At 45.3% G+C, this 23281-nt stretch overlaps 1 protein-coding gene and 1 pseudogene across 3 annotated transcripts in view; both read left to right on the plus strand.

Annotated features, from left to right (window-relative positions):
- The window catches only part of MGAT5 (alpha-1,6-mannosylglycoprotein 6-beta-N-acetylglucosaminyltransferase), a 370454-nt gene that overhangs the window by 57778 nt on the left and 289395 nt on the right, over positions 1-23281 (plus strand). The window lies entirely within an intron of this gene.
- LOC101288288 (glycine cleavage system H protein, mitochondrial-like) lies at positions 778-8396 on the plus strand (annotated as a pseudogene).

Genomic DNA, 23281 nt, shown 5'->3' on the forward strand with positions numbered 1-23281 from the left:
TGGCTCCGCCCTTTCCTATGGTCTCGTTCCTTACGTCACTGTCCCGTCATTGTCGTCTAGACGGTTTCTCTTCATTCATTTTCAAGGAGGTGTATGTGTTTAAATCCTTCTCCCCAAGTCCTCCTCCTCCACTAGTTCAGGGCTCCCTTGTAATGGGCAGTTCAGTGGGTCCCACTGGACAGAGCTAATGCCGTCTCCACGTCCCCTTCCCATAATACACTTCATCATACCTGATGCCGCACACGTGACTCACTCTGTCAGTAACCTCTCCTTTCTCCCCAAGCCGGCGTGGCATCTCTCCACGTATGTCGACCTCCCTGGAGGAGACAGGCGAAGGTTCCTTTACTTTGCGTCTCAGGTTTAGGTGATGGATAGAGAGCATCTGTTGGGTAGGCTGAGGCTCTCCCTCGCGTTAATTAACGCGGGTAAGGGCCACGGACGGTTTTTTTCTTCTTTTACCGTGATGGCTTTCTGGGACCGGAGTCCTGTGTTATTTAGGCTGTGTGGATGGATGACTGATTACTTTTAACTCTTCCTTTTGGTCTGAGCTCAGGATGGCTCACAGGAGTCAGTGCCCACTGCGCATGCATTGGAGGGGCTACCGGAAAGTTTACCACCACCCATTTAAAGGGAGATGCCTGCTGGAAAGGAAGGGTGAAAGGTAGAGGAGAGCCTGGGTGAGGGTGAGTCAGGAAGGATTGGGGAAGGGGGTGTGGTGGCCATGGGAATTTGGTTGAAGAGTTTGGGGACCCTGGGTGCCTGCAGAAATGGAACATTTTTTTTTTTTTTTTTTTTTTTTTTGCGGTACGCGGGCCTCTCACTGTTGTGGCCTCTCCCGTTGCGGAGCACAGGCTCCGGCCACGCAGGCTCAGCGGCCATGGCTCACGGGCCCAGCCGCTCCGGGGCATGTGGGATCTTCCCGGACCGGGGCACGAACTCGTGTCCCCTGCATCGGCAGGCGGACTCTCAACCACTGTGCCACCAGGGAAGCCTGGAACCGTTTTTTAAAATTCTAAATCATCATGGTCTGGTACCATAAAAATAAATTGCTAGAAAAAGTGAGATTAAAGAAAGAAGGAAGTGGGCCCCTGCGCACATGGCGCTGCGAGTGGCACGGAGCGTGCGGGCCGCGGTCTGCAGCCTGCGCGCCGTCTCTGCGCCCAACGTGCCCTGCCCGCCGCGGCCCTGGGGACTGCAGGCGGGCGCCGTGCAGGCGCTGCGCACCGGACCCGCTCTGCTGTCGGATCATAAATTCACAGACAAACATGAATGGGTAACAGCAGAAAACGGTGTTGGAACAGTGGGAATCAGCAATTTTGCACAGGAAGCTTTGGGAGATGTTGTTTACTGTAGTCTGCCTGAAGTTGGGACAAAATTGAACAAACGAGGAATTTGGTGCTTTGGAAAGTGTGAAAGCTGCTAGTGAACTCTATTCTCCTCTATCAGGAGAATTAACTGAAATTAATGAAGCTCTGGCAGAAAATCCAGGACTTGTCAACAAATCTTGCTATGAAGATGGTTGGCTGATCAAGATGACACTCAGTAACCTTTCAGAACTAGATGAACTAATGAGTGAAGAAGCATATGAGAAATACGTAAAATCTATTGAGGAGTGAAAATGGAACCCCTAAATAAACTAGTTTGAAACAACTTAATCTGAAAAAAAAAAAGTATAAAATACTAACCTTCAATTTTAGTATGAGATTCAAAGACATAGAGTTACCTTGTCCACTGACTGTAAAAGTTAAAAGGACACTTACCCTCAGTTTTGGTACTTAGCTTTTCAAAGACCAGAAACACTTGGTGGACTGGCCCCCCTCTGTGGATGCTCCCACCCGCTTTGAGTAGTAGCACTGACCTGGGAGATGGGGGTCTCAGCTCTGTTTCTGCTGGAGGGCCCACCCTGACCTCTCTGAATCCTGGTTTTTATGCTACAAAGTGAAAGTGTTATTGGTCTGCAGGGCACTGTTCTCCCCGACAGGAGATGAGGAACCAGGAACAGTGCCCATTTCTGTGTTCCTCACCCAAATGGTGATCTCTCTTTATAGAGATCCGTCTGGAAGGGACCTGCTGGGGGTTATTTCATATACGCCTTTGGCCACCTTGACCAGATTTCTGCCCAGCTCATTTGAAAGGCACACGTCCTGCGTTTGTGACCTTCTGTAACAGAAGGACCTCTGTGTGTGTGTGTGTGTGTGTGTGTGTGTGTGTGTGTGTATGTGTATGTCTATACGTATAGTCATACCCAGTGCAAGTTTCTTTTTCCTAGTTCATAGTTTTAGGCTGGTGGAGGTGGGGAAATTACCCCTTTTAAGAAGTCATTTAGCATAATAAATGCTGGAGAGGGTGTGGAGAAAAGGGAACCCTCTTGCACTGTTGGCGGGAATGTAGTTTGATATAGCCACTATGGAGAATAGTATGGAGGTTCCTTAAAAAACTAAAACTAGAACTACCATACGACCCAGCAATCCCACTCTTGGGCATATATCTGGAAAAAGTCGAATTTGAAAAGATATATGCACCCCAGTGTTCATAGCAGCACTATTCACAATAGCCAAGACATAAAGCAACCTACATGTCCATCGGCAGATGAATGGATAAAGATGTGGTACATATATACAACAGAATATCACTCAGCCATAAAAAAGAATGAAATAATGTCATTTGTAGCAACATGGATGGACCTAGAGATTATCATACTAAGTCAAGTAAGTCAGACAAAGGCAAATATTATATCACTTCTATGTGGAATCTAAAAAATAGTACAAGGGGCTTCCCTGGTGGCGTAGTGGTTGAGAGTCCACCTGCCGATGCAGGGGACACGGGTTTGTGCCCCGGTCCGGGAAGATCCCACATGCCGCGGAGTGGCCGGGCCCGTGAGCCATGGCCGCTGAGCCTGCGCGTCCGGAGCCTGTGCTCCGCAACGGGAGAGGCCACAGCAGTGAGAGGCCCGCGTACAGCAAAAAAAAAAAATAATTAAAAAAAAATAGTACAAATGAACTTATTTACGAAACAGACTCACAGACATAGGAAACACACTTATGGTTACCAAAGGAGAGGGGTGAGAGATAAACTGCGCATATGGGATTAACAGATACATACTACTATGTATAAAATAAACAACAAGGATTTACTGTATAGCATGGGAAACAATATTCAATATCTTGTAATAACCTAAAATGGAAAAGAATCAGAGAAAAAGGACTATAGATATATACATATATATGTATAACTGAATCACTGCTGTACACCTGAAACTATTACAATATTTAAAATCAACTCTACTTCAGTTAAAAAAAAAAGTCATTTAGCGACCAAGGCTAAATAGGCGCTGCCTTCGGGAACCCCTGCCCTCCAGGATCACCCTGCAGTGGCTTCATTCTAGCCCCCTGGAAGGGGGCACAGACACAGGTCCCCTGGCCTCACCTTGCTGGGACACGTCATCCACCTGTGCGTCTAGGGAGGAGAAGGGAACAGGCATTCAGTGAGTAGCGAGCATTGCCCACAGGCCCCCTTTCTCCTGCTTCTGTGATTCACTTATCAGAATCTTGTTCACTCTTGCATTCTTTTATCCACCTGAACTTGTTTACTCCTCTTTTACGCCTGTTCGTGATTATGGTCAGGCGTTGCATTTTTATGCCCTGAGTAAGAAACAATGGGAAGAGAAGATTGGAAATTGCCTCAGAATTAATGGACATTGATTATACTGGCCGCTGTCAGCAGCCATGACTAGTGCTGACCGGGAGAGGAAATTGGCCATGTGCCATCGGCCGCATTTGGATTTTTTTTTTTTTTAAATCAAGGTATGTGTGAGGGGAGAGTACTGCTTAGTCTTTTAAAAGTAAATAGCACTTAAGCAGAAGGAGAGGGTTGGAGCAGGGGCAGCCTGTAACCCTTGTTGAAAGGGGGAGGTAACGTACTTGATAAAAAGCTGAAGTAACTCTAATAGTTTCGTAAGTGCACTTTCTTCCGGCAGCAGTGAATTAAAAGAAAGCAAACCAAAGCACCTTTATTTGTCCTCAATCCAGAGAGTCTGAATGTGAGGTGAGATTGTGGGAAGGACAGGGTGTGTGTGTGTGTGTGTGTGTGTGTGTGTGTGTGTGTGTGTGTGTGTGTGTGTGTGTGTGTGTGTGTGTGTGTAGGGGAGCTGGTCTTGGCAGGACAGTTGCAGGTTTAGCATGCTTTTGGAGCCACATGTGGTATCATGTCAGTCAGGATAACTGGACTAGGCATTTTGACCAGAGGACCTACTACAGAAAACTGGGTTTGTAGGTGACGGAAGAGGTGACATTGATGTACCAAAGAGCATGTGACAACCCAGAGATTTGCAGCCACCAGAAGAAATCCACCCCGAGGACTGCAGGGAGCATGGGAGTTGCAAGTGTTACCAGAAACGGGAAGTAGAACCCTTTGGAAAGGGCTGCATCCCTGGAGGAGATGCTGGTGGGTGGATGGAAAGTGGATGAGAGACCCCGACCTCTTCCCTGCGCCTGTCCTCCCAGCTGCTGCTGCTGTCTCCCGTAGGCCAACCCTACCTGGAAGCCAGTTGGTGACGGAGTTGGGGAAATGTAGTTTCCTACCATACGTTGCAAAAAGGACAAAGCATCCAGAGAATGTATGTGAGAGTGGAACGGTAGACGGCTGGCCTGGGGAGTGTAACCTTTTGGTGGAGAGAAAGAAAGATAAATAGGATAGGTGGAAGATTGCTTTAGGGAAGAAATTTCCTGAGTTTTGGTTTTTGATTTCTTTATTCTTTGCCATACTCCCTCGCCTGTGGTTCTCTACCACCATCTAAGTTCTTTTTTCACAGTTTTGTTAAGCCTTTTACACCATGTGATATGTTATGGACATATTTGACTCCCCAATAATAATGAACATCTGTGGAGTGCTTCCTGTACATGGGGAAGTTCTCAGTACTTTATCTGTATCCATTCATTGAATCATCAGAGCTACTTTGTGAGTCTGGTACAGTTGATCCTCATTATTTGCGGATTCTGTATGTGCAAATTTGCCTCCTTGTTACAACTTATTTGTATAATGCTCAAATCAGTAGTTGTAGCACTGTGCGACCCTTTGTAGACACACACAGAGTGGAGGAAAATTTGAGATACTGATGTGCATGTTCCCAGCTCAGATAGGAGATGCTCTGCCTTCCTGTTTCAGGTCTCTTACTATAACAAGGTGTCCTCTTCGTGGTCTCATTAGTGCAACTCTTGGCATTTTTGAGCTTTTTTTTTTTTTGGTTGGTGAGTTTGTTGTTTAAAATGGCCCCTAAGGGTAGTACTGGAATTATATCTAGAGTTCCGAAGTGCTAGAAGGCTGTGCTGTGCCTTAGGGAGAAAACAGGTGTGTTAGATAAGCTTCTTCAAGCATGAGTTATAGTCCTGTTGGCTGTGAGTTCAATATTGATGAATCAACGGCATATATTAAATAAGGTGTCTTAAAACAGAAGGACATAAAACATGGTTATGTATTTTTAAAAATAATTTATTTCTGATTTTAAAAAGATTTTAATAGGTGACAGCAAATCTTTTATGTATGTATTTATTTATTTATTGGTCACGAGACACGTGGGATCTTCGTTCCCGACCAGGGATTGAACCCTTGCGCCCTGCAGTGGAAGCGCAGAGTCTTAACCACTGGACCGCCAGGGAAGTCCCCATGGTTACGTGTTGATCAGTGGACAAAAATGTTCTGACCAGAGGCTCACAGGAACCTAAGCCCGTGTTCCCTTCCCCTAGGATCGCTGGTTTAATATTTGCCAAGTCAGTGTTCACAGAGATTTTTGTAAAGTATCACTACCGCAAATAATGGGCACCGACGGTGCCACTGTTATCCCCAGTTTGTAGGTGGAGACTGAAGCATGTAGAAGTCAAACAAGTTGCCCAGCCTCACCCAGTGGGATGAGAACCCAGGCAGTCTGGCTTCCTTGTCCTTCGCTCCTGTGCTCTATGCTTTCACGTTTCCTACTCTTTTCCACCTTCTGGATCTGCTGTTCATGCTGTTGGAACCAACCCTGGGGCTGTTTCCAGTGACAAAATTCCTATTGGTAAAGCCAGCAGTTACCTCTGGCTGAGACTGGTGATGTGTGTAATTCTAAAATAAAGGTAATAACATTTGACACCTGGATGAAAACCTTCACTTAGTTCCAATAGTTAGTTCTCAAGGCAGCTCTTAGAAGCACACGTCACCCTCCATGTCATAAATAAAAGCTGGCATCTTGGGAGCTTGTGATTTGGTCAGAGCCCCAGGGTGAGAAAGTGGTAGAACAGAGACTCAGATCCAGGTTTCCTGTCCCCGAATCCCCGGCTCTTTTTTAGCAATACCCAGGCTGCCTCTCCCAAGTCTGTCTGGGGACACTATGCTTACCTTGCTGCTTGTTCTGATTTGCCGCTCCCACGCTGCTTTGATCTGGAGGAACCACGGCAAGTTAGAATCGTGTGTAAAAGAAGTGATTCGGGGGTGGATGCATGTCCGGAAATATTTTCTTTACAGTGGTCATTTATGTCCGTGTTTATAGAATATCTCTCTTGGGCTGGAATGGCCTTTTGGGAAAGATGTTCGTTTTGTTTCCGTTCATTAGGTAAATATTTGAAAATAAAGGAAAAATAATTTGAGAGGGCTGCCGGCATTTTTTTCAGTGGCACACCCTCCCTTTGTGTATTTAATTAAATGTGTGTTTGAATAAGAAATAGATGCATTTGCTAAGAATGAAAAGGGAGCTCTAAAAATAAACCACGTCTCCCTTCCTGGGGCAGCACTGGGCTTGATTTCCTGTGTTTCTTCCCAAGGTGTTCTAACCTCCACCCGAGGGCCTCTGAGCTGTTGGTGAAGGGCGACCTTTGTTACGTCTTGGTCCAAGGGTATGGGAGTGTATGTCTGTGTATGCAGTGGAGAGAGCCCAGGCAGGCAGATTAACATCCTGTAACATACAGGACGGTCCCACAGCAAGGAATTAGCCCACCCAAATAGCCAACGGTGCTGACGTTGAGAAACCCTGCTTTACCCTCACTGTAAACTGCAAGGGCTGTCTTAATGTGCGCAACACAAAAGCTTTTGTGTCTGAACTTGGACGTTTATTTTGTGTCTTCAGACGCCTTCTGTCTGCAGGGTTCCTTTGGCTGTGTGCAGCTGCCTCCCATGGGTGGAGCCATGGGAGCGGACCCCTGCAGGTGGGGCTGTCAGGCGGGGCAGCCTTTACAGAGGCTAAAACCTGTACAGCTGACTTCAGCCAGTCTGCGGTTTGATACCACCACGTGTGGGCAAATCCGAAAAAAGCCACTGATAAAATAGTTTCTGGGAAAAACTCTTTTGCTCCTCTAAATTCTGAATAGTTGCTGCTGTTAATAATTACATATACATATGTGTGAGTATATATTTATTTACACACATCAGATTAGCACACTTAAAAAAAAGTTCCCCTTAATAAGCATCGTATTGTACATGGAAATTAATTTGGGCAACTCTGTTATACAGTTGGCCCTGATACACGTGGACCGAGTGATACACGTTGATTTGAGGGTTAAGTTCCTAGCAGTTCGGCCATGTTGGAGCTGCTTTAGGAGTACTTCATGCCTTTCGTCCTTATGGTACAACATGTTCTTATGTTTAAATACGGCTTTGAGATAAACAGTGATAGCGCAGTTGAAGATGAACAAATGGAAATTGAGTTTCTTCACTTCTGTCACTGTGTGACCATTTGGAGTTTTTATTTATTTACTTATTTATTTGGCTGCCGGGGGTCTTCGTTGCTGCACGCAGGCTTTCTCTAGTGGCGAGCAGGGGCTGCTCTTCGTTGCGGTGCGCGGGCTTCTCACTGCGGTGGCTTCTCTAGTTGCGGAGCATGGGCTCTAGGCATGCGGGCTCAGTAGTTGAGGCTCGAGGGCGCTAGAGCACGGCCTTCAGTAGTTGTGGTGCACGGGCTTAGCTCCGCGGCATGTGGGATCTTCCCGGAGCAGGGCTCAATCCCGTGTCCCCTGCATTGGCAGGCGGATTCTTAACCACTGCGCCACCAGGGAAGTCCCTGGAGTTTTTAATATGTGCTTAAAATTTAAAACAGTGAGAGAGTGAGAACTCCTAGGTGTCATATTGCTGGGTAAGTGCATATTTTAGTTCATGGAAGAAATGTTTTGCTGCATTTTAGAAGTCACTTTAAAATTGACCTTCTTGGGCTTCCCTGGTGGCGCAGTAGTTGAGCTGATGCAGGGGACACAGGTTTGTGCCCTGGTCCGGGAAGATCCCACATGCCGTGGAGTGGCTAGGCCCGTGAGCCATGACCGCTGAGCCATGGCCGCTGAGCCTGCGCATCTGGAGCCTGTGCTCCGCAACGGGAGAGGCCACAACAGTGAGAGGCCCGCGTACCGCAAAAAAAAAAAAAAAAAAAAAAAAAATTGACCTTCTTTTTAAATGGCCATCATTAGAAAATCTACAAACAATAAATGCTGGAGAGGGTGTGGAGAAAAGGGAACCCTCTTGAACTGTTGGTGGGAATGTAAATTGATACAGCCACTATGGAGAACAGTATGGAGGTTCCTTAAAAAACTAAAAACAGTATTAAGTATTACCATATGATCCAGCAATTCCACTACTGGGCATATAGCCTGAGAAAACCATAATTCAGAAAGAGTCATGTACCACAATGTTCATTGCAGCACTATTTACAGTAGCCAGGACATGGAAGCAACCTAAGTGTCCATCGACAGATGAATGGATAAAGAAGATGTGGCACATATACACAATGCAATATTACTCAGCCATAAAAAGAAGCAAAATTGAGTTATTTGTAGTGAGGTAGATGGACCTAGAATCTGTCAAACAGAGTGAAGTAATTCAGAAAGAGAAAAACAAATACCGTATGCTAACACATATATATGGAATCTCAAAAAACAAAGAAAAAAAAGGTTTTAATGAACCTAGGGGCAGGACAGGGATAAAGATGCAGACGTAGAGAATGGATTTGAGGACACAGGGAGGGTAAGCTGGGACGAAGTGAGAGAGTAGCATTGACATATATACACTACCAAATGTCAAATAGATAGCTAGTGGGAAGCAGCTGCATAGCACAGCGAGATCAGCTCATGCTTTGTGACCCCCTAGAGGGGTGGGATAGGGAGGGTGGGAGGGAGACGCAAGAGGGAGGGGATATGGGGATATATGTATACATATAGCTGATTCACTTTGTTATACAGCAGAAACCAACACACCATTGTAAAGCAGCTATACTCCAATAAAGATGTTAAAAATATATATATAAATAAATAAATTCGACCTTCTTTTTAAATGGTTATTTTAAAACTAAATGATTCAAGAATAGAATGATGATTATTGCATGATTGTTGCTGGAGGTAGTTGTGTTGTATTGAGGAGGGGATGTTAAATAATGATTCACGCTGGGTGCTCCCCATGCTGCGCACATGACCGTTAGGATGGTTAGTATCTTTTTTTTTATTGAAGCAGTGTTGGTTTGTAACAGTATGTAAGTTTCATGTATGCAACACTATATCTTCTATATGCCCTATAGGCTGCTCACAATCCAAAGTTTAGTTTCCATCCCTCACCAAACAGTTGGTCCCTTTCACCTGTTTTGCCCCACCCCTTCTCGTCTGGCAACCACTGCTGTGTTCTCTGTATCTACTTGTTTTTGTTGGTTGTTCATTTATTTTGTTTTCTTGTTCGTGTGTTTTTTTAGATTCCACATATGAGTGATATCATACAGTATTTATCTTTCTCTGTCTTATTTCACTTAGCATGAGACCTTCAAGGTCAATTCATATCGTTGCACATGGCAAGACTTCATCTTTTTATGGCCGAGTCATATTCCATTGTGTATATCTAGACACACCACATCTTCTTTATGCATTCATCCATTGATGGGCACTTAGGTTGTTCCCAATTGGCTATTGTAAATACTGCCGCAATGAACAATATGGTTGAGATCTTTCAGAAAAATGAATGAAAGAGCATGAAAGCATGTCCAGTAAAGCCGATCAGGATTCCTGTTGATCTGATTTCTGTCCATGTGAAACCCACGTTCTTTCAAATGCCACATAGAATTGAAGTGCTGACCTATTAGGGTCTCCTTGAGAGTAGACAAAGAATTGTCCTCTACCCTAATAGTTTAAACTTTAACTGAATTCTACGTAAAGAACAGTTACACGTGGTTCGTGTACAGCATGGTGAATTAGCACAGCCCTTTGTACCCAGATCAAGAAGTAAACCCTGCACAGTACCGGGCAGCTCCCCTGTGCCTCCTTCTAGTCAAGGTCTGCATTCACCCCCATCCCAAGCATAAGCACCGACCTGACTTCTCAGCAAGGCTAGTTTTGCCTGTTTGGGGATGTTAAGTGATGGAATTCATTATACACGGCATACAGTGAAGACTAATTTTTAACCCATCTCTCAGTTTTGATTCTGACTGGAAACATTTGAAATATTCCAAAATGTGGCAGTTAAACATCTTGGCAACTCGCAGTGGTAGTTGAAGAAAAATCCCCAGTCTATTTCATGTGTGGCTTCGCTAATAGAAACATGGGCCTTCAAGGCAGTAACATTTAACGTGCTTGCTTCTATAATAAAAAACGTAACCAACCTAATTATGATCTCACTTGTTGGGCTTTAGAATTTCATTTGGAAGGCAGTTAGTCGTGTAGAAATTAAATTGGAGTTTGTGTTTGTATCGAAGCAATCAAGTTCATTTGAAGCTAGAGTAGCTGATAGGCTTAAAGTGTGGTCAATAAACAGGATATATGACATAGGAGCTTCTAACTGGATTTGGGTTGGAAACCATAACACTGCAATGCAATCTCATTGCATCAGTTTATTATATATAGGGTACCATTTTCTGAGTAGTAAGTGTGTCTCGTCTATAGGGACAGAATGAATGGGATGTTGAATAGTTGAATTTTGGACTACGGGGATCTGAAATTGCCCTTCATGTTATAGGGGAAATTCAGTCCTCAGTTTGAAGGCCTTTGGGAATGTTGAACTGTTAAATTAATAGAAAATATTATTTGGAAAAAATAGCTTTCCTTGCAGCCATTGTCCATGGTGAGAATATGTACACTCACTCCTTTCTGGATCTGTCAGAGGTTGGCTCCTTCACCACGAGCTTGGTGGCCAAGTTGGGAGGCTGGTGTGGCTCGTACCGAGGTGTGATGTGGCAGCAGGCCACACGGGACGTGAAGAGCATTTGTCACGCAGCTTCTGTTGGTCCCAGCGGAGATGAAAATGAGCAGTTCTAGCAGAATTACTAAGGCAGGACGGTTTGTCTCTGGGAAGCTGCTTTTTGCTCACTTGATTTTTGGGATTTGTGAAAAAACATTCTTCTTTTTCTCCCCCCACCCCCGCCGCCTTGGTAGTTTCTAACCATCTTCTCTAATTAAAACAGGGAAGAATCTTATATGCCTTATTTTTTTGAAACTTGTTTGTATCTAGTTACTAAATCTAAATCTGCCCGTCTTTTGCATTTTCAAGCCTCTGAGGCAGGAGAGGCAGTGCTTGAAAATAAAAACCATTTCGGGGTATTATATCTGAGATGGGAATCAGATCGCGCCACTCCTGGGATTCAGGCTCTTCAAAATTACTCAACTACAGGGGAGCCCTAAGTCCTGCTGTGGCGTCAAGGTCCCTGGTCACCTTGTCTTGCCGTCCAAGACTTATCTTGGCCCCCTGCCTCCCCTTCTGTTCCAGGTGTGCAGGGCAACAGTTCCCTTGACTGTCGCTGGTCACTGGTACCTCTGCTCCACGCACAGGCTCCCACCCCACGCTGGGGATGCCTTCCTCCACCATCTTCTTTTCGTCTTTCAGGACTCCTTCCAGGGTTTCCTTTTTCAGAGAAGCCTTTCTTGATCCCCCTGGATAGGACGTGATGGGTTTCTTCTGTGTTCTCCTGATTATCCTGTGTCTATTATGTACTCTTGCTTTTGTACACTGGCATCCAGAACAGTGCCCTGCATGTAGTAGGTGCTCAGCAAACACTGGTTGAATCAGTGGGTAGATTCCACTTTTATGTTATAGTCTAATGATCCATTGACGTGTGTGTCTCCCCGCTACAGTTTGAGGGCCAGGATCATGTCTCTTCATCGTCACATACTCAGTCCCTGACAGAAGTACTCAAAAATGTTTGAATGGCAGGGAGGAAAGCCCGGTCTGGCGGGGAGAGCATTTTAGAGACGCGGGAGAGTTTTTCTTGCACCTCAGTCGTTTGCATTGTCTTGAGTGTATGGGCAGAACCTCTTGTGGCTTTGTGATCAGGTTCAAGGGAATCCCAGAATGCTCTGGGGCAAGAACTATACCCTCAAACTCCCCCATCCCCCTGCCTTGTTTTTCTTTTTGATTGATTGATTGATTGGCTACGTTGGGTCTTCGTTGCTGTGCACGGGCTTTCTCTAGTTGTGGCGAGCCGGGGCTACTCTTCGTTGAGGTGCGTGGGCTTCTCATCGCAGTGGCTTCTGTTGTTGGGGAGCACAGGCTCTAGGCGCACGGGCTTCAGTAGTTGTGGCATTCGGGCTCAGTAGTTGTGGCTCACGGGCTCTAGAGCGCAGGCTCAGTAGTTGTGGCGCACGGGCTTAGTTGCTCTGCGGCATGTGGGATCTTCTTGGACCAGGACTCGAACCCGTGTCCCCTGCATTGGCAGGTGGATTCTTAACCACCGTGCCACCAGGGAAGTCCCCCTGCCTTGTTATTCAAATGGGAATGCCTCTGCATATGGGCAAGTGTTGGTGAAAGTGTTCATCTCTCAGAGAAAATGCCCGACGCTGATGTCCATTACCCTGCTGATTGCTAATGCAGGAAAACATCAGGAAAAAAGAAAAACTTAAAAAGCAGTGGCTTATGTAAAGGCAGCATTAATTATCATCCCTTTAGGGAAATAACTGTCATTTTTACATGATGACTGTACAGCCCAGTAAAGGCTCTATGTTTTGCACATCTTATTTCTACAGTAATTTTGGTATAAGCGCTTACCTGGATTCAGGTACTCAGCCCCTAGAACCATATCCTAGTGGTGTTTTTTCAGTTCCCAGAAAAAGAGATTAAGTGATGGGATAGAGCTTTCCCAAATTTGAGTCTTTTTTCCCCCTAACCTGCTCAGATCTGTGGCAATCACTTGTTTTACCAGTAAGTGCCGTGGGTGGTGAAAAGAATAACCAAGGAAAAAACATTCCGTAGGAAAGCAGGGAGATGTGACTCTTAAATATTTTCTGCATTCTTCTGCGATGCTGAGGCCTCTGCCCACAACATGTCCCCTGTCCTGCCAGTCAGATTGTTCCTGGTTCAGAAGAAGGGCGTCCAAGGGATCCCCTGGTGTCCCAGAGCCCAAGACATTCGGAGTTCTGCTGCTTCACACATTTGGGGACCCCTGGATTCCAAACAGAGGCATGTTGCCTGAGGCCCGTGGCTTACAGGGTGTGGCTCCCTGCTGCCAACCTGGGGGAAAGAAAGTGAGAGAGAAGACTGATTCCTAAACACATTCCTAACCCTACTTCTCCCCAAACTGGAGAATTGAGCAGATCATCGTACATGGTCCAGGCAAAGCCCGTTATGATCTATCTATCTATGTATCTATGTATCTATATATCTATATATCTATCAGCATCACGCTGCATGCGGGATCTTAGTTCCCCAACTAGGGAATCAAACCCACGTCCCCTGCACTGGCAGTGTGGAGTCTTAACCACTGCACCACCAGGGATGTCCCAAATCCCATTATGACTTTAGCTGGAATGTGTAGGCCTGCTTTGGAGAGATAGTTACTCTGAATGGAGCACCCTGCGCTGGCCTGAGGACGTGGGAGAGTTGCTCAGTCTCCTGGGCAGAAAGAACACAGGTGAGGACTAAGCAGCCCTAGGACAGCTGCTGCCATCAAGGAAGTTCACCTGGCGGGGAAGCTCTTGTCTGTAAAGGCTGCCCATCTCTGTTATGCTGTGACACAATGCCACCTGAGAGGGACCTCCTCTCTCTCTGGGCTAAGGCCGGTAGGCTCTGTCAGTCACCATGAGCTTGTCCTCGGTGTCACTACCCTTGTCCAGAGAAAGAGAAAAGTTGGCTTTGATCACCGTGAAAGTATTGAAGGCAGCCTTAGGGGTGAGATTTCAGGCAAGGGTGAGGGTATCCTCTCCCTCCCTCTACCCCACCCCCCCTTCAAGGAAGGAACCCCATGTCCCACTCAAGCCTGAATTCCACTAGGGGGGCTAAGTGCCCCCTCCGCCAGACCAGGGAGGGATGTTTGTGCCCAGACCTGAATGGTGGTGGAGTCAAGGTGGTATCCAGGATGAGGTGCCCGAGGCAGGAACACGCGTGGCCCAGTGTGAGGGCTGTGTGGGCGGGGGAGGGAGCAAGATGCTGAGTTTGGAGGGCAGGTAGTGCTGGAACATGGAGAACCTCGTTGCGCGGTGCGGAGTTAAGGGTTTTATTCTGATTGGGAGGGATGTGTGGAGAGTTTTGAGCAGGGACGTGACCTGATCTGATTTCTGTTTTACAAAGGTCATTTGTAGAGAACTACAGCTACATTTGTGGAGAACTGGCTGTAAGGAAGCGTAGAGGTCAGGTAAGAAAGACAGTTGTCCAGTGTAAGGTGATGGAGGCATAGACTCAGGGGAGGTGAGGGACATGGTGATAAGGGATTGGATACCTCAGTTCAGAATGATCTGGTGCGTCTCTCTCTTCATCTCCCACCCTTTTCCCATGTTGATTTCACTCCAGAAACACACATCTTCTTGTTCGTCCCCCAGATCTACACTCACTCTATTTTTAATATCCTTGACCATTTCCCTAAATTATGCATACGTACACGGGCAGTACACGCACACACTTGTCCCTCTTCTGGCTTTCTCTCCTGCTGCCATGTAAGTGCCCTGAGGGCAAGCAGAAACTTGCTCGGATTTATTGCCAAGTCCCAAGTGCCTGGCATGCTCAAAAGCGTTACTAAAAGAGGACAGGAAACGGAAGGACAGCCAGCTGATGACCTTATTACGTCGTTTATATTTGAAAAATCACCACCGTGACTGCTGAGGTTTTAATTGCAGTACTAAGAACACTGAGAACATCAACCTGTACTACTAATTTAATAAAAGTGAAGAAGTACCTATGTAGCACTTTTGAGTTTAAATAATTGGGGAAAAAGAAGGGAGAAGGAATTCGTGTCACCCGTGGAGCCGTTCTGCCTGCAGTAAGGGAGATGATAATGAAAAAGGAACAACTCTGAATCTATTCATTTATTGCAGGGAAATTTATCACTTTCGTTTACATCTAGAACCATCCAGCTGCTAATTTGTGTTTTTTTTGGAAAAGACTTTCAGGAAAATAGTTCATCTTCCCCAGTGCTGTAGTGTTCTCAAACTTAGCTTTCCTGAGCTACAGTCAAAACCGGATAAATCTATCGTCAGAAAGCATGCAGTCTTCCCCAAGGAACTCAGCATGTGGCCATTCTAAGGATGGAGAATGGGAGCCAGTGGGGATGGGGAAGGGTAGTGACCTGTGGCCCTTGGAGGGGTTGGCGGCCAGCAGTCACGCCTTTTCCTCTGGACTTGTGGCTAAGGGGCGGCTTCAGAGACAGAGGAACGTGCTTTGAATTCTGGCACCTTGACCATGTGACCTTGCCACGTGAGCTTGCCGTGTGACCTCAGGCAAATTCCTTAACCTCTCTGTGCCTCGGTGCTTTCATTTATAAAGGGGATAATAACAGTACTCACCCTGTGAGGTTGCTTTGAGGAGTGAGTGAGTTAATACACGTAGAAGATCTTAGAACCATGTCTGAGATAGCAATTATTCAAAACATTTTAGCTGTTACTAGTGTTGAATGGGGGAAATTTTCTTTTTTGTGTGTGGTATTGAAATATAGTTTATTTACAATGTTGTGTTAGTTTCTGGTATGCAGCAAAGTGACTCAGTTATATATACATGTATATGTGTGTGTATATATACACACATTTTTCATATTTTTTTATTATGATTTATTACAGGATATTGAATATAGTTCCCTGTACTACACAGTAGGACCTTGTTGCTTTATCTATTTTATAGGTAATAGGGTAGGTCTGCTAATCCCAAACTCCTAATTTATTCCCCCCCCATCCCTTTTCCCCTTTGGTAAACATAAGTTTGTTGCCTATGTCTGTGAATCTGTTTCTGTTTTGTAAAAAAAAAAAAAAAAGTTCATTTGTATCATATTTTAGATTCCACATACAAGGGATATCACATGCTATTTATCTTTCTCTTTCTGGCTTAATTCACTTGGTATGATAATTCCTAGGTCCATCCATGCTGCTGCAAATGGCAATATTTGAACTGGGGGAAAATTTCTAGTCATTAACATTTGGCATGAATTTTAGCAGATAAAAGCTACGTTATATGGAGCTGAGTATTGAAGCCGTGTGTAGCACTTGAGTGAGCTGGGAATTTGTGTCGGGGGAGTTCTGACACCAGCTGGTGGACTGCAATGCAGTTCTGCTGCTAACCGCCTGGAGTTGGTGCAGATCGCATAAGTTAAAGGATCTGGTCCCAACAACATGGCCCCCACTTCAGATGCCAACTGCAAGTGGGGTCCCCAGGCCACTAACCCTTCTGACTGGCTACAAATCTGGGGGGCTCCCATGACTCCCTCAGGTGCGATAATTCTCTTGAATGACTCAGAACTCAGGAAAGTGCTATACTTATGATTGTACTTTAATTTTGAAGGATATAGATCAGGCATCCAAATAGACATAGGTGAGGTCTGAGAGGATTCCAAATGCTGAGCTTCCATGCCCTCTCCCTGTGGGATTAGAGTGTGTCACCTTCCTGGCACATCACTGTATTCAACAGCCAGGAGGCGCCACTGAGCCTGATGTCCAGAGATTTTATTGGGGTTTCATTATGTGGCATGATTGATTGAATCATTGGCCACGTGGATGGACTCAGTCTCCAGCCTCCTTCCTCTTCCCAGGATTGGGCTGCCTCAAAGCCCCACCCCTCTCATCGCAGGGTTGGTCTTACTGGTGATCAGCCCCCAACCTGAGTCTTCTCATTTTACATAATCTCAGGTGTGACTCAAGGGGCTCATGAATAATGAAGACCCTTCTCTTACTCGGGAAGTTCCAAGGATTTATAGGCTGCCTTTCAGGAACCAGGGACAAAGACGAGTCAGATTCTTTATTGTACAAGGAGGGGATTATATTTGAGTTAGCGAAATACAAGATGGTGGCCTGGGAAGTGAGCCGAGCCCTCGTCTTGGTGTGGCCCCTCTAATCCTGTGTCTGTCAGGTTGGGTTTATGGTAAGGCAGTAGCGTGTGGTTAGCCTTGATAGCTCTAGCTTTCCTTTCTTTAGAATAGCTTTATATGGTCTTATGGTGATTAAGCTGTCTTTGGGGATCTTATAGTGACCTTCTATTAAATAAGTCACAAAGACAGCATTTCTGAATTTGAGTCTTTTTAAAACTGTTCTGTGGTGCTCTGAATACAGTGAGTCACTGAGTGGTCAGAAGCTGTCTTTCTGGCTCCCAGAGGTGCCCTTCTCAACAAGTGTATCCCAAATCTGGCTTTTGGCTGGGCAGTCTTTCTGTTTCTGATGTTCTTGGCCCCTGAAAACCTGAGTTCTGCTGATGCACAGGCTGGTGGGAAGACCTTTCTCGTGGCTGTGTTTGCTATGCTCGGTAGTCGTTAGGAAATGCTCACCTGGTTTCCCCATTCGTTCTTTGATTCCTGTACAGGGGTGGTTTTTATAGTACATTCCTTGGAGTCTGTTTTTCCTTTGCCATTCAAAGTGCTCACTTATGTGAACATCAGTACAAGTCCTTCCCTGCAATTAAAGATTGTTTCTAGAAGCATTTTCATCTCTTCTTGAGCATTTGTATCCCCTCTCAACGTCTGCTGGGTGGCATTACCCAGAAAGGCTTTTGAGGATCTGATGAGGGCCCAGATGGCTGAAGCGCCCTAACTATTGTCATCTTCCCACCTGAAACTGTACGCATTAAAGAACAACCCCTGCTTCCTCCTACCCGCGCCGCCCGCCCCCCCCCCCCCCCCCCCAGCCAACCCCTGGCAACCACCGTTTTTCTTTCTGCCTTTCTTTGCCTTTGCCTGTTTTGGGTACTTCACATCAGTGGAATCATATGATACTTGTCCTTTTGTGACTGACTTATTTAGCCTAATGTCTTCAAGGTTCATCCATATTGTAGCATGTGCCAGAATTTTCCTCCTGTTTAAGGCTAAGTAATATTCCATTGTGTATGTATACCTTATTTTGTTTATCCACTCCTCTGTCGATGGACACTTGAGTTGCTTCCACCGTTTGGTTTTGTGAACATAGGTGTTCAAGTGTCTGTTCCAGTTCTTTCAGCGCTTTAGGCCGTCTCTGTACCAAGAGGTGGAATTATTGGGTCCCTAATCCTTTATTACACAAGGAAACAAATAAGCCACTTCCTTTTATGTGATTAGTGTGACCAGGCAAATAGTTACATGCCAGAGTAATAAACCCAGGTCACTTGCTGATGAGTGAGCCAGTGGGAAGTTAATAGTCTGCTTTCAGATTTGGTTTGCTAGAATAGACGACTGTGTTCATCACTTATGGGATGGCCCACCATTTGTGATATTCAACATGTAAATAAAGGTCAGGGTGTGATAAAGGGCAGGTTGTGTTTCCAGTGATCTCTCCACCGGATGTTAATCTTATCCCTTCTCTCCTTCTTCCTGATCGTTCCCCATGTGTTTGTATGGTCTAGTGGTCAAGAGCTTGGACTCTGGAACCAGATTACATGGGTTCAAACTTTAGCTCCTCCAGTTACCACATGGGCAGATGACCTCACCTTCCTGTGCCTCCTTTTCCCCATCCATACAATGGGGTTAAGAATATAGCCCTACTTCACAAATGTAAATCTCTTAGAACAGTGACTGGTACATAGTAAGTGCCTGGTGAATGTCGTGGTTGAATTATTATTATTATTCCTATTATTATTAGCAGTGGTCATGTGCACCTGTCTGATTGGCAGATCATTTTTTAAGTGACAATAAAATATAATAAAAACTTTGGTAAGAACATAGGGTATAGGAGCATTCATTATTTATTTTTATTTTTTTAAATTTATTTTATTTTTGGCTGCTTTTTGGGTCTTCATTGCTGCACACAGGCTTTCTCTAGTTGCAGTGAGTGGGGGCTACTCTTTGTTGCAGTGCATGGGCTTCTCATTGCGGTGGCTTCTCTTGTTGCAGAGCACAGGCTCTAGGCGTGCGGGCTTCAGTAGTTGTGGCACGTGGGTTCAGTAGTTGTGGCTCGGGGGCTCTAGAGTGCAGGCTTAGTAGTTGTGGTGCATGGGCTTAGTTGCTCCACGGCATGTGGGATCTTCCCAGACCAGGGCTCGAACCCGCGTCCCCTGCATTGGCAGGCGGATTCTCAACCACTGCGCCACCAGGGAAGCCCTATAGGAGCATTCTTATACCTTGCTAATAGGGAACATAAGTTGGCATAACTTTTCTGAAAGAAAATGTAGGAATATTACTACATCAAAAGCCTAAAAATCTTCTTATTTGATTTGGTCATTCCTTTATTGTAAGCAGATATCTGAAATTGCAAAGGTAAGAATGAGGAACAGTTCATTGTTGTGTTATTTTCTAATAGAGAAAAATTGGGAGAAAAATAAATGCCTAGTATTGTGGAGATTATTTAAGTAAAACATGGTGAAATCGGGGAGTACTATTTAGCTTTAAAATTGTGGTGGAAAGATATTTATTATCATGAGAAACCATTTAAAATGTGTTGTTAAGATACAAAAGCAGACTCTAAGAAAGCAAATATATTTTTGTGATACATACATGTGTGTATCCACACTGCGTGTGTGTGTGTATGAAATATACCAAAATCTTAGCAGTGTGAGTGGTGGAATGATAACATTTAAAAAATTTTTTTGTAATTTTCTGGTTATTTGGCACTGAACAAATTTTTGGCGTTGGACAAAAATTGGCGTTGGCGTTTTTTCTAATGTTTCCATTAGAAAAAAAGGTAGTAACTTCACTTGGAAAAAGAAGATTCCGGTTGGTTATGTGAGGCCCAGAGAGCCTCAGGGAGGACGCTGCAGAGTGGCCAGTGTGATAGGGGTTCCGACACCCAGTGATTGGCTGTCTTGTCCCCTGGTGGCTGGCCTTGTGCCCAGCCGCTGAGGCGCCCCCAGAGCCCTCTGCCCAGCCAAACTCCAGAGTCCCGCCTTGAATGTGAGCCCCTCCAAGTCTTTTGGCATCAGTGGATGCAGGGCCGGCTCCCCTCCCTTACACGCCCAGAGTCCTCGTGGTTTCTTAAGGAGTCTCTAACTGAGACGCTGTGGGGTTTGCTGGGATTCCTGAACGTTTGGGAGGAGAGTGTTATTTAATCAAGCTCAATGAAAGCTGGCTTCTGCCGGATCCCAGTTTTGGATCCCATTTTCCAGTCTCGTTAAGTATTTCTGGTATGTCCAATGCAGGCATTTATGTCCTTGTAGTTTTGTGCATAAAAGGGTAAAAATAAACTTGCTCGCTTCTCAGCATTGATCCTAAGCAGTATATCTTCCACTGGACATGGGTGCCAGATGGCGTGGCACCTCCTACCGGGTTAATGAACAGGCATTTGCCGGGCACCTTGACTTTCTCTTGAATCCTTCTGCGCACCTTAAACACAAGACTCTGCCAGTGGCAATTTGCATTTTTTCTTTTTCTTCTCTCCCTCTTTGGATTTTTTAGGAAGGAGAAGGAGGTGACGCCGTCTCTCTGGAATAACTTCCCATGGGTCGAATTAGTTTTATTGCTAGTGTTGTGTAGATATGTCTCCCTAAATAAACACACATTGTGCCAACTTCTGGGAAAAGTACATTTCTTCTCAGAGCTGTCTGCAAGTGTAGCTTAAAATAGTTTTATTGCCTCCGGTGGAATAGGATGCCTGTAGGTATTGGTGTGAAGGGGGCTAGGAAAATGATGCTGGTGGCTGTAATACCACTTTCCTTATGGTGTTCCACATCCGTTCTCTGTCACTCCTTCCCGCTGCAACCTTGGGTGGTAATAAGGAGGCAGGTTGTAGAATATTAACTCTTTAAAAAATTTTTTTAGGGACTTCCCTGGTGGCGCAGTGGTTAAGAATCCGCCTGCCAATGCAGTGGACACGGGTTCGAGCCCTGATCCGGGAAGATCCCACATGCCAGGCAGCAACTAAGCCCGTGCGCCACAACTACTGAGCCTGTGCTCTAGAGCCCGTGAGCCACAACTACTGAAGCCCGCGTGCCACAACTACTGAAGCCTGCACGCCTATAGCCCGTGCTCCGCAACAAGAGAAGCCACCTCAGTGAGAAGCCCGCGCGCTGCAACGAGTAGCCCCCGCTCGCCACAACTACAGAAAGCCCACACACAGCAAGGAATACCCAGTGCAGCCAAAAATAAATATATAAATAAATTTATAAAAAAATTTTTTTTTATTGCAGTATGGTTGATCTACAAAATCGTGTTAGTTTCAGGTGTACAGCACAGTGATTCAGTCACATCTATCTATCTATCTATCTATATACTCCTTTTCAAATTCCTTTCCCTTATAGGTTATTACAAAATATTGAGTAGAGTTCCCTGTGCTATACAGTAGATCCTTGTTGGTTATCTATTTTATATACAGTAGTGTGTATATGTAGAAATATTACCTCTGAAGTCCACCCAATGATCAGTCAACAGCTTAAAAAGGATGAGATGTCTATCTAGGTGCTGTGCAGTAATAAATTTTTTTTTTTAAATATTTTTGTATGGCGAAGCAGAAAATGATCAGAACCAGCTAAGAGACTTCTTTCGTTTGTTTGCTTTTTAATTTATTTTGGCTGCGTTGGGTGTTCGTTGCTGCGCGCGAGCTTTCTCTAGTTGTGGCGAGCGGGGCCTACTCTTTGTTCTGATGTGCAGCCTTCTCATTGCGGTGGCTTCTCTTGCGGAGCACGGGCTCTAGGCTCACGGGCTTCAGTAGTTGCGGCACGCGGGCTTGGTAGTTGTGGCGCACGGGCTTAGTTGCTCCGCTGCACGTGGGATCTTCCCGGACCAGGGCTCTAACCCGTGTCCCCTGCCTTGGCAGGCGGATTCTTAACCACTGCGCCACCAGGGAAGTCCCAGTAATAAATGTTTGAATTAATCGAATCTTTGGCTCACAGGCTGTGCAAGAAATGGTGGGGGCATGTTTAGAATCCAAGAGCTTTGGTCCTGCCCGCATGAATTCCTTCCCTTCCCCAGGAGGTGTAGGTCCCTCAGGCGACATATGGTGGACACAGTTTTGCTCCGATTGTTTAAGTAGGTTCTGAGATCCTGCCTCCTTCACCAGCCCTTCTAGTGGTAGGAGTGTTCCTCTGTGCTGCCCTCACTTTCTGCACTGGTGAGGGCCCTGGTGGGATGTCCTCTGGCGTTTATGCCTCTCCACGATGTTAGGTGGTATTTTGTGGTTCAGATGGTCCAGACAACCCCAAGACCCTCGCTTCGGGAAGCCAAGAGAGCGGTGAAGTTGGGAGCTCTTTTACCAATAATAAATAAACTTGCTAGCCTTTTCTCCCTGATCTGAGTGACTTGCTCAGGTTCTTAACGTCCGCCAGCACTTTATTAGTGGCTGAGGCTTTGAAGGTCACATATCTATTTTATTTTCATGGTCTCTGACCTCAAATGTCCCCAGGATACAGTTGACATTGGGGTCATGCATAATGGAGTTTGTCCACCTCCAGGACAAACACTGTTTGGAATATTCCTGTCAACTGTTTGGGTTAATTTCTCACCCACCTGAGAGGATGACCTGAATCTGAATTAGAAGGCATTATACAAGAATTGAAACTTCGTTCGTCTTCAACAAATGTAATACCCTCAGTGTTTTTAAACTTGACTTAGAAAAAAGTTTCAAGGATGAATTTCCTGTTCTGGAGAAGGATTCGTCTTTTCAAAGGTTCTGAAAGAGTCTTTTGATTTTAGTCTGGGCATTGTCTGTAACTTCGTACATTTTTATCCACTTAGGTTAGAGTGTAATTTTCTAGAAGCTATCCTAGAAATTACAGAGGGAAGAAAGATTCAGATAGACATTTAATCGCGGAGTCAGAAATGTCCCATAGTACCCTGTTTCTATCTCCAATATGGGATGAAACATGTAGTTTTATAATTTATGTATGTAGGCCCCTCTGTTTCCTTCACTAACTGTGAGCTCCTTTGGAATGGGTTTCCTTTAGCCTCACTCATTTTTGTATTCCTAGTAAATACCTACTGCGTTAAGTGAATGTCATTGTAAAAATTTGCCTGGAGCCTTTTTAATGTCTATAATCTTTGTTGTATTTGATGCCTGGTGTG

The sequence above is a fragment of the Orcinus orca genome, chromosome 7 (genome assembly GCF_937001465.1).
Source record: "Orcinus orca chromosome 7, mOrcOrc1.1, whole genome shotgun sequence".
In the NCBI taxonomy this organism is placed as follows: domain Eukaryota; kingdom Metazoa; phylum Chordata; class Mammalia; order Artiodactyla; family Delphinidae; genus Orcinus; species Orcinus orca.